Consider the following 11,301-nt stretch of genomic DNA (forward strand, 5'->3'; position numbering starts at 1 on the left):
TACCCCGAGCAAAAATCCTCGTGCTAGTGTGCGGAAAGGTTTCAGGAGGTAGATGTTGCATGGGTGAGCGCTGTGAAGACAGTCACGGCTCCTTTGAGTCTGTTTTTATGACCACGGTCCTTCCTCCGGACGCGTGGCCAGTGCTCCCCGTAGCAACGCCCCTGCCTGACGAGGGAAACTTGTTTTTGTTACCCCATGGTATTGTGGGATCCCTTGCTGCGAAGCCGGCGCCTGCGTGGGGTCAAGGACGACCATTTTATCCCTTAATATGTTCTGCTCCCGGGGGGTGATGGTTGCAAACCTCTGGGTTTCTGCCTTTAGGCTAGGCGTACAAATTTATTCTTTTGTTTCCTTTCATGACCGGGGGAACTCTATCGAGGTTTTGCCCACGGCGGAGCTCGACAAAGTAGGGTGTGGGGAGTCCATGCCGGCCAGAGCGGGTTCTTTGAGTAGGGATTAGCACCCGGCTGTGTGAGACAGCAGGATTGTTTGCAATGCAAACAATTCCTGGGGTCGTTACTTTTCTAGGCGTTGCATTTGTGTTTAGGTTGGTTCCGGGGGCCCGGATGACCCTTTTTAAGAAATTGTGCTGCTGTTTGATCAAATTCGTGGGCCAAAGGGGAGAAGTTTTTTACTGGAGGTTGAGGACCCTTGCCCACCCGGGGCACCCAGAATGACCCGGGGCTTTGTTTTTTGGGCTGTTCCAATCGGTCTTTATATTTTTTCTTAATGCCAAAACAGACGAGGGAGGCATAGTCTAAATGGGGCCCGACAGCAGTAAAGAAATCTTTTTCTCTGGTCGGGCCCCAGCGTCTTCCCCTCATTGCTCTCATGACGACAGTTTTGCCTTGTTCGGGCAAGCAGGTACGGGCCCCGGCGGAAGGAGAGGGTCCGGGCTATCCTTCCCCCAAGGTTTAAAGGTAGTCCTGACCCCTCCAAGGCCTTCCCCGGGTTTTCAGACTTTTGCCTTGAACTCTCTGTCTCAGAGCAGGCTTTGGATTTGGCTTCAGAGACTTTAGTTTTGCCTGCAACACTCCTGGATACCAAAACCCGACAAAAGTGGGCTTTTTTAGGGAGTGTGGTCCCGTGGAGATGATGCAAGCGTCTGAAGGGGATGATCTTTCACCCACTGGGAGGTTTATGTGAGGAACAGGACTTAGGTGTTAAAAAGGGCTGGACTGAGAACCCCCCCCTGTGGCGTTCCCTTTTCTGTGGGAAGGTGTGATAGGTGCCCTTTGGAAAATTGACTTGGCGTTCTATTCCTAAATAGTCACCATCCAAGCAAAAGTTACCTTATTCCTTTTTTTGGGTCAGGCTCTCCTGAATGGGAAGAGGGCTTGCCAATTCGAAGCCTTTCCAGGTCAGGGAAAATACCAAGATGTGCCCCTGTTTATTGTGTCAGAGCGTGGTAGCTGTGGCTCTGCTATACCCCCGGTAACCCGTGGAGGGTTTGTTGGGGGTCCGTTTATGGAGCCGGTTCAGTAATCCCTCGGGATCTTGGGCCCGACAGCTGGGAGAAAGAGGGGAAAACTTCCCCCGGGTTTCCTTTTGGGTTTTGGGTGGAACTTGGTAGCCTTTTCCCGCTCTGGGGGAGAGTGGAAGTTTTTAGGACTTGTTATGAGTTGCGAAATGCAAGCTCACCCACCGTCCCAGGCGGGAGATGATGGGGGGACGAATCCCCTCATCGCCCGGGGCTGAGTTGCACCCGGGTTTTATGACTCTTATTCCCTCGAGAAAAGATAAGTTGAGTTTTCGGGGTTTGGGTTCCCTTCTTGATTGGCAAGCTGTCTGGTTGTAGGGGTTCTTGTTTTGCCCTCAGTTTGGCTGCAGACTGTCCTACCTTCTCGCAGAGAAAATCTTGGCCAGTTGTTGGCCCCCTGCCTGGGGGTCGGTGCGTTTCTCTGGGGCTGACGGCGGTGGCCGCTTGACCCTTGCCATAGCTCTGAGAGGGTGGTAGGTGACGAAAGACTCACACCCTTCCGCCACTTTTTTGCCTCACTCTGTGGCAGTTTTTTTGGGATTCACCCCCGACTAGGTTGTGGGGGGTTCTTTGCCTTCGGAAAGTTTTTGGCAATTTTTTCCTGTGGTTGACCTCCCCAATTTTATCTTGAGTACCAGGTCCTTTAACTCCTGGAACCAGGCCCAGTTTTGGGTTGGCGTGAGGTGCCTCATCAATGGCTTCAAATTGGCTTGTAGCACTTCCACATTTCGCTTGGTGGGTTCATTTTTCTAGCGCGGGCCCAAGGGGCTCTGGACGGCTGGGCCCCTATCCCTGGGGTTGTTTAGTGCCCTAAGGTCACTGTGACGGGCTATCGACAGCCCCGCCAAAACCTCTCCACCAGAGTCCAGTGGCCCCGGGGGAGGTCTAGGACCCCCCCCCTTCACATGCGTTGGTCCGGGTTTAGGGAGCGATGGGGAATGTCCAAACGTTTGGCTTTTGGGGGCCCCCGCATCCCGGGCCCTGCAGGGAGCCGGAGGGGTGTTTTGCATTGAAGTCTCCCCCAAATTTACTCGGGGCGTGTGTGCGGGAAACACATACCTGGCTGAGTCTAAGTACAAAAGTGGGCCGGTGTACACTTGACAATTTAGGGGGACCCCCCGGCCAGTTTAATCCACGGCAAGGTTCAAACTCTTTTCCACAGGCGGTGCATCGGGTATGGGAGCAGGGGAAATTTTTGCTTTTACAGGGTCTCAGGCCCTTTTGCCATCGGAAAAATGGCAGGCGTAGACTGATACCGGAGAAGCGAAAGCTTTTCCCCGATAATGTCTCCTGGAGCATGACGATGTCAATGCCCCTTTACCCCACTATTGCGTGGAGGATGGCACTCCTTGAGGAGAAGCCAGAGATGTTCCCCTGCAGAATATTAGATTGCGGCCCGATTTACAATTTATAGTTACTCAGGAAATCGTCTATTTTGGATTGACAGTTGGTCTAAAACCCATTTGAGATCCTCACGCTTGAGGGTCTCCTTCGGGTGTTAGGCTATCCTGGATCCACTGGGGGTGGAGAGCTTTGGTAACTCGACTTTTCGGTTTTGGGTTTTTTTTTGGCCAGGCTGTTTTTTGTGCATTTGGGTGGGCCTTGCCGGGCGGCTCAGCTTCTTCTGATTCGGGTTTTGGCCTGAAAACAGCCTGGTTTGGGTTGCCGGAGGGATAGCCTGGGTTGGAGTGGGGAGGGAGTCTGACCTGGGGTGAGGGAGAGGATTGGGCTGATTTGGCCCTTCCATCTTCCTTCCCCTTTTGCTTTTACTCTGTTTTAAAGTCGCAGGCACGCGATGCCTTATCCGCCTCTTCCCTTTGGGCCCCGGGCAAGATACTGCCCCTGCTGTGAAATAAATTTATCAGGATTTGACATGTCCCCCCGTTGAAAACATGGTATCTGGTCTGGGAGGACCGTGTGGGGGCTGTTTGGGAAACCTTTTTTTCCGTGGGTTTCCCCCGCACTTTCTTTTTTGGGGGAATCCTGATTGTCGGAATCCCGGTTTTGGCTGGGGGGAGCTTTCTTTCCCCTTAGGAGGTCGGGAAGCCTTTTCGCTTTTTTCCTCCCCCAGACTGGTGCCTGGGGGGGAGGAACAAAGTCTGGTCGCTTCTTAAAACAATTCTTGCCATTTGAGGGCCGCCCCCTTTCCGACGAGCAAGCGGCCCCCGGCGGATGCCTCTTGGCACGTTAGGACATTTGGCTGTTGTGTCCTTCTTTTTTTTTTATGGCCCTTTTGCAGGGTGAAAGGTACCCCAGTTACCCAGACAAGGGTGGAGGTTGGGGTATTTCATTCCCACCAGGACTTGGCCTGGGTTTGGGGTTTCCCCCTTTGACAATCGGGGGCCTCCACACCTGTGGGGGTTTATGCATCACCTCCAATCTATGAGACTGAGAAGCCAAGTAGCACCACTTGACTCTTTTTTCCTCGGGTTCAGTGGGAAGGGCTTTCCTCCCATCTTTTACTCCCTTTTTTTCCGCAGGAAACAAAAGGGGGGCCTGATTTGGGATGATGACATGCCCCGACTCGCGCAACCCATCGACAGCCGGGTTTTGCGCTGGCTTCCCAAGCCTTTACATTTTGGGAGGGAGCGAAGCCCTTTGGTTTTACTGGATTTGAATTGCGGGAAACGCCTTGGGGGTCCAGACTCGCCATCAGAGTCGGCCCCCGGCCCCGGCCGTTTCGGTCCGCCCTTTTTTGGTTTTGTGGCTTTCTCTGGAGGGACCAAACTGTTGGGGGGGGTTTAGCTGGTGTTTTGATTTAGTCAGTGGGGTCGTCTGAGGGGACCAGAGGGCCTTCCTGGTTGGGGCTGGCTGGGGGGCCAGCACAGAGGCCCCCTGTTTGGGCAATCTTGGAAGACAGTTTTTACATGATTTTCCCTCTTGTCCATCATCTTGGGAGCAGGCATGACGTTCATCCCGGGCCGGGGTTTTTTTTTTGCCACCCAGAGGCAGTAAGGTTCAGGGTGGCCCCCGTGATCTGGGCCCCTTTCACGGGCGTCAAAAGTAAGGCTGTCTTGGGGGTTTTTGGTTTATTTTTTTTCCCTATATTGGCAGTGCTTCATCCCCTCACGCCCCACCCCCCCACGGAGTTTCCCAAAAAGGGGGAAATGAGTGCTAGAACCCCTTTAACAGCAAAGGGGGATGATGGATATACCAGCAATTAGCCGTTGCACTGGTACGCACGGACAGTGTGGGTACCAACGGCAGCATGACTGTTTACCTAGCCCCCGAGGGAACCAGCCGTTGACCTGACCCGGGCCCCGGATAGGCCGCCGTCTTCCAAATAGAGGACCAAAAAAGGGTGTTCTAGCCCGGGCTACTCGTGCAGGCATCGCTCAACCCCCAGGGGCTCCCGTTCCCAGCTCACAGGGGCCACGCATGGGAAACAGTGGGTAGGTGTCAACCTCTGGGAGTATCCCCGAGGGAGCCTTTCCACTACAGGACATCATTGATGGGAACAAATTCTGCTCCCTCAGTGAGGAAGGGGGCTCTTTCACTTTTTCCAGGCAGTTCCCTCCCCTCCCAAGGGGGCCTGACCTTTTTCAAAAGGGAAACCCTTTTTCTCTGAAAGCCCAAAGGTTGTTTCACTTTATTGAGAAAAGAGGGGGGTCCTGCACCCGTTTCCCGTCGTTCCTTATCCCTCTAAAACAGCCCCCAAGACTGTTTCACCACAGTGAGGGGAAAATTAACATTTTTCCGGAGGTCCCATGCAGAAAAAAGGTTTTTTTAAGGGAATCCCTTTCTCTCGAAACTCCAAAGGATGTTTTCACCTCAGGGAGAAGGGGGGTCTTTACCTGTTCCCGTAAGCTCCTTTGTCCCCCTGAAACAGCCAACCAGACTGTTTTCATCACAGTGGGGGAGAGGGGTGACTTTTTTCCCGGCAGTTTTTTTGGCAGAGGGGTTTAACGTGAATCCTCTTTTCCCCTGAAACCCAAAATTTTTACCTCAGTGAGAGTAGAGGGGACCCGTACTGTTCCAGTAAATTTCCTCATCCCTTGAAATAGCCAACCAGACTATTTTATCACAGTGAGGGAGAGAGACTAATTTTTTCCCGTACTTCCTATCACCGGACGGGAACTTGAGTTTGTCTGCAGCTGCTATTAGCAGAAACCCGGCTGAAGGCCCGACATGGGGGCTCTACCTGCCCACGCCCTATTTTGAAAGAAAAAAATGGGGAGTCAAAGATGGGCTGCCAGACAGTCCCTACAAAAAAAATGGCAACCCATGCACCCGTAAGGGAGGCCCTTTTAAGGGGCCCCCCGCCCCACCCTCCCCTGCGGGGGTAAAAGGCTCCCACGTCCGAGCACGCGCCCCAAGAGGGGGGCCAGGTTTTACCAGAAGGTGTCACAGAGTTATCCCAAGCCGAAAATTTGTAAGAAAAGGGAGGCTGGAAAGGGGACGAAGTACTGCAAGCAATAGCCCGTGCATCAAACAATGGGGGCGCGTCCGTCCGGGAAGCGGAAAGCCCAGGCCGAGATTGCAGGGACGGGCGGGTGCATCTCTTTTAAAATGCCCTGCAAAAGCCCCACATCGAGGGGTCTGGTGACTCTTTTTGGGGTTTTGCTGGGCCCCCCGCTGCGCCCCTCCCCCACCCTTGCCGGAACCGATCCTCCCTTTTCTCTGAATCGTCCAATTAAGGGGCCCCATTTTCCGCAGGGGGAGAGGGGGGGAGAGGAGAGGAGATGTCCCTTTTCTTTAGCTGGATGTCCTTCCTTTTCCAAACCCCCCTTTTCTCTTTGGACCCCTCGATGAGTCTATAGGCACCCCCTGGCGTGTTGGACGACTTTTTTTTTTTTTCACGTGGGCTTGCCTGACCGGTAATGGCTCCCCCCGGGGATTTGGGGCGTACGGGGATTTTTCGTTCGGTCTACCCCCACCCACGGCCCCCCCCCCCCCCCCCCGCTTTCTTGTCCCCAGAGCTCCCGGGCAGACAGCTTGTGGAGTAAAGCTGTCGATGAACGCTTTCGACCATTTTTTTGATGAGCCCTTGTAGGCAGCCATTGGCGTGTTAGGTGACTTCATATAACACGTTAATGCGGCCTTTCGCGAGTCGTTGGAACGCGCACGAGCATCGTTTCGCTCTACACGCCCAACGGTCTTGCTTGCTACGCCCGAGAGCGTCGTCAGATAGCGTCATATGCGAGTAAAGTTTGTCGATGAACGCTCTTTGACCGTCCGATGAGTCCTTATAGGCACCCTTGGCGTTTTGGGCCCAATCCTTTGGGGCCTTCCGACGATGTTTAAAGGAACAATTCTTTGAAAAAGGTTTGGTTCCTCCCCGAGACTCTCGAACTTTCATAAGTTGCAGTGAACTCAACCCGCCAATGAGTCATATGGACCCCTTTTTGAAAACCTTTTCGCCGGCATAAATTTTTAAAAAAAAAATTCATGAAAAAAGTAGGGGATCCACCCCTGAGACTCTCGGTTATAATCGCTTGCCGTGCCCCTAACTGCCATCATGAGATCAAAGAACAATTTGATTTTTTATAATAATTTTTTAAAAAATTTGAAATTTAATTAAAATTCATAAACAAAAAGTCTTGACCCAGTTGGGGGTTGGGTTATAACCGCTTCCTTAACCGGAGTTTGGACCCACGACACAAAAATTTTTTTATTTAATTTTTTTTTTAATTTCCTTAAACTCCGGGTTCTTAATTTAAATTTTAAAAAATCGATATTGGCCTTTCTTAAAATTGTAGGTGCTTGGGTGGGTAAAAAGAAAAGAAATTTCTCCTTCCAAAATTTTTTTGGTAATTTTACTTTTTCCAAACCCGGGACGTTAAATGGGGATTTCATTTGGGGTTTGCACGATATCGTGAAACCCCCAGGGTTTGGTGCTTAGGGTCCAGGGTGAAAGAAAAAATTTCTCCCGCATTTTGGGTCAGTGTCCCTTAATTGACGCTAATGCGGCCCAGGGCCCCCTTTGGGGGCGTGAGGGTACTTCATTGCACCACATCTTTTTGATTTAGGAGGGAAGATAGTTTTCTCGCCTTTAAAGGAGCGTTTGGACCAACCGTCTCACCCCCAACCCACTGAGGATTCATTGCTTCTTCTAGATGAAGGGGAAAGATTTCATCATTTTCAACCCCATTGCATGCACACAAAGGAGAAAAAAAATGAGAGTTCATTCCCTGCTTCTACGCCCTTGCCAAGTGAGAGCTCATTTCCCTGCAATGTGCATGCACACATGAGAGAGAGAAAAAAGAGGAAGAGAGTTAAATTGCATGCTTCATAGACCTGTCAAAGAGAGAGGTTTTCATGCACCCAGAGGAGAGATTTCCCTCTTCATATGACTTTTAAGAGAGAGCTCATTGCACCCCAGCACGAGTTTCATTTGCCCTCTTCATATGACCTGTCAAGGAGAGAGCTCATTGCACACACAACGCACATGCACACATACACATCCAACACGAGAGTTTATTGCATGCTCCATATGACCAATCTATGACAGAGCTCATTGTATACACAACATGCATGCAACATCACACCCAAAACACGAGAGTTCGTTGCCTGCCTCATACGACTTGCCAATGAGAGAGGTCATTGACACACAGCGTGTATGCACACATACACACCCAAAACAAGAGTTCATTCCCTGCTTCATAAAAACTTGGTAATAAAGGAGCTCATTGGTAAAGCTGCATTGGGTGTGCATGCAAACATGCGGGAGAGAGAGAGAGAGAGAGTTGATTGCTTACTTCATATTACCCATCTATGACAGAGCGCATTGCGCACACAACGTGCATGCACACATACACACCCAACGCGATAGTTCATTCCATGCTTCATACGACCAATTTCTGACAGAGCTCATTGCACACAAAACCCTTCAATGAACATGAGAGAGAGAGAGAAGAGAGTTTAATGCATGGTTCATACGACCTGTCAATGAGAGAGCTCATTGCACACACAACGTGCATACACACATACACTCACACGTCCTGGCAATGAGAGAGATATCTCATGGTTCATTTGCCCTCTTCATCGACCATTCAATAAGAAAGCTCTTTGCACAAACAACACGCATGCACAAATACATACCCAACACGAGTTTATTGCATGCTTCATACAACGTGCATGTATTATCATTATTGTTATTTTTATTATTATCATTATTATTACTTTTATTATCATTGTCATCATCGTTATAATTTCTTATTTGGGTTGTTCTTTTTATTATTGTTATAGGGTACTTGTTCTTATAATGAAATTATTATCAATTCTTATCACAGTTCTTTTTTTGAAATGCGTTTTTTTCATGGTCCTCCAAGAAAATCGCAATGCTGCGAGGCAAATTCTCAAGGAATGAGATGCTAAAGATTTGGCTAGCCTACTAGTCCCAAACATTTAATGGAATCATTTCATATCTTTTTGACAACCTGGTATGTAGAAAATATAGTATACTAATGGTAGTTCAGTAAATATGCCGTTTCCATATAAATGCGTGGGGGGAACTACATCCCAAAAACCCTACTCTCCATATACTCAGTAAAGAAAAACACGATAGGAAGCCTTCAGAAAATGTTATTCTGTAAAATCTCCCCCAGTGCTTATAGGGAAACAGAATGTTAGATAAATAGTCAATAAATAAAAACTAAGTATATTATATTAGAAAAGGATATGAACGAGAAATGTTCGAGTATTTTATTTCATAAAAAATGTTAGTTTTTCAGCCCTCAAATCTTCAAACGCCCCCAAAATTTAGCAACCTTTAAGAACTCCAAAAGCGCATATCGACCGTTTGCATCATCCAAGCAGCCCACAAGGTTTCACATTCACTACTTTGGAGACCCTAGGCAAACCCTAGTCCCCAAGAACGGGGTGGGTTCCTTCCCCTTTGCCTTCGCTTCTCATTCCCTCGAACAACCCTCCGGGCTAGTACAATGGTAACCGTGTCGGCCTCTCATCCGAGGGGTCGGCGGTTCGCGCCCCCCAGGCGTGAGAAGTTGAAATTTGTCGTCTGGAGATTATTTGCTAGGCTGGGCACCAGGGCGGGTAAGGAAGGACTAGTAGCCGATCAGCCAGCTGACAAACGTGAGCGAGTCGGCATCAGTCGACGCAGGCCGGGCTCCCCTCATGGGCATAGCCCGGGCGAGGCTAAGCTTCGCATATATGACTTATCCTTACCCCTCGAAAGAATCCTTGAGCAAAGAGTCTTTGCGTTCAGCCCGAGGAAAGGCATTTTTCTCGAGGAACTTACATGTGTGGAAAGTCCTTTCCATAAGGTGAGATCATAGGAGAATATGTATTCGCTGTAAAAAATACAACAATGCATTATGTACACATAAAAATATATATATATTTATATATATATATATTATAATATAAAATATATATATAATATATAAATAATATACAAAAAAAATATATATTATATAATATTATATTTATATTATATATATATATTATATATAATCTATATTTTATATATATATATTTATATTATTTATATTATTAATCTATATTATATTTATATTATAATATATTTATATTATATTATATATATTTAAATTATAATATATTTAATTTTTATTATATCATTAATTTTATATATATTAATTTATATATATACATATTATATATTATTTTAAATATATATATTTTTTTTTTTTTTTTTTTTTTTTTTTTTTTTTTATTTTCTTTTTTTCTTTCTTCTTTTCTTTCTTCTTTCTATTATTTAGCTTTACAAAATTTTAAATTTTATTTTTCATTTTTTGATAATCTAATAGTAATTGGAAATTTTATTTTTAGGGGAATCCTTTACTTTTTAATAATTTTTCTAAATTTATCCTTTGGGCCAATTCTTTTTTTTCCATAAAATATTTTCACCCGTTTATTAGGAAACAACCAATTTTCCCCAATTTAAATTTTCCATTCAAATTTTTCTATATTAATTAAATATAATTTTCAATTTCCCGGGCATTGTAAAACTTTTCATATCCATTTTATTTATATTATTTATATATATATTAATTATTATATTATATTATTATTATTATTATATATATTTTATATATAATATATTATATATATTATAAATTTTTAATATTATATATATTTTTTTTTTTTTTTTTTTTTATTTTTTTTTTTTTCTTTTTTTTTTTGTTTTTTTTTTTTTTTTTTTTGTAGGTGTGTTTGTTTGTGGCGGTGGTTTCGTTTTTTAAGTTGTTTCTGTGTGATGATTGGCTGTGTTCGTGGGTTTGGGGTTTAAGGGCGGGGTCTTTTGATTTTTCCTTTTCTTGGAAGTCAAAGTTTGTTTCAATTGGTTTTAAGTCTGTTTCCCCGTGTGGTGAGTTGGTTGGGAAGTCCCCCCGGGTTTTGTTTTGTTCGTTTTAATAAAAAAGGGTTGGTGTGTTAAATCAGGGGGATGTTGTGTGGGTGTGAACTCCCGTGTGGGCGTTGTTTGTTATTTATTTATTTTTTAAATAAATATATATTAAATCATATATTTATAATAGTGTTTTGTGTGGTTTTTTTGTTTTTTTTTTGCCTTGTTTATTCTTTTTTGTTTTTATATTTATTTTTTTGTTTAATTAAAATTTTTTTTCCTTTTGCTATTTCTATGTTATTAAAAGTTTAAGATAACTCTAGGGTTTAATAAATTTTTAAATTGTTTTTTCTTTTAAGTTGGGAATCTGGAGCTTTGGAAGATATGGTTTTTTTTTTGTGTGGGGTTAAGTTTATTGTTGCTTCTGGGGTTTTTTTGGGTTTAATGGTAGGATTATTTTGTTTTTTTGGTTTAATTTTTATTATTTATATATATATATTTTTCAAAAAATTTAAAAAAAATATACATTATATATAAATACCCGAAACCCCAT

The sequence above is a fragment of the Penaeus monodon genome, chromosome 44, assembly GCF_015228065.2.
Source record: "Penaeus monodon isolate SGIC_2016 chromosome 44, NSTDA_Pmon_1, whole genome shotgun sequence".
In the NCBI taxonomy this organism is placed as follows: Eukaryota; Metazoa; Arthropoda; class Malacostraca; order Decapoda; family Penaeidae; genus Penaeus; species Penaeus monodon.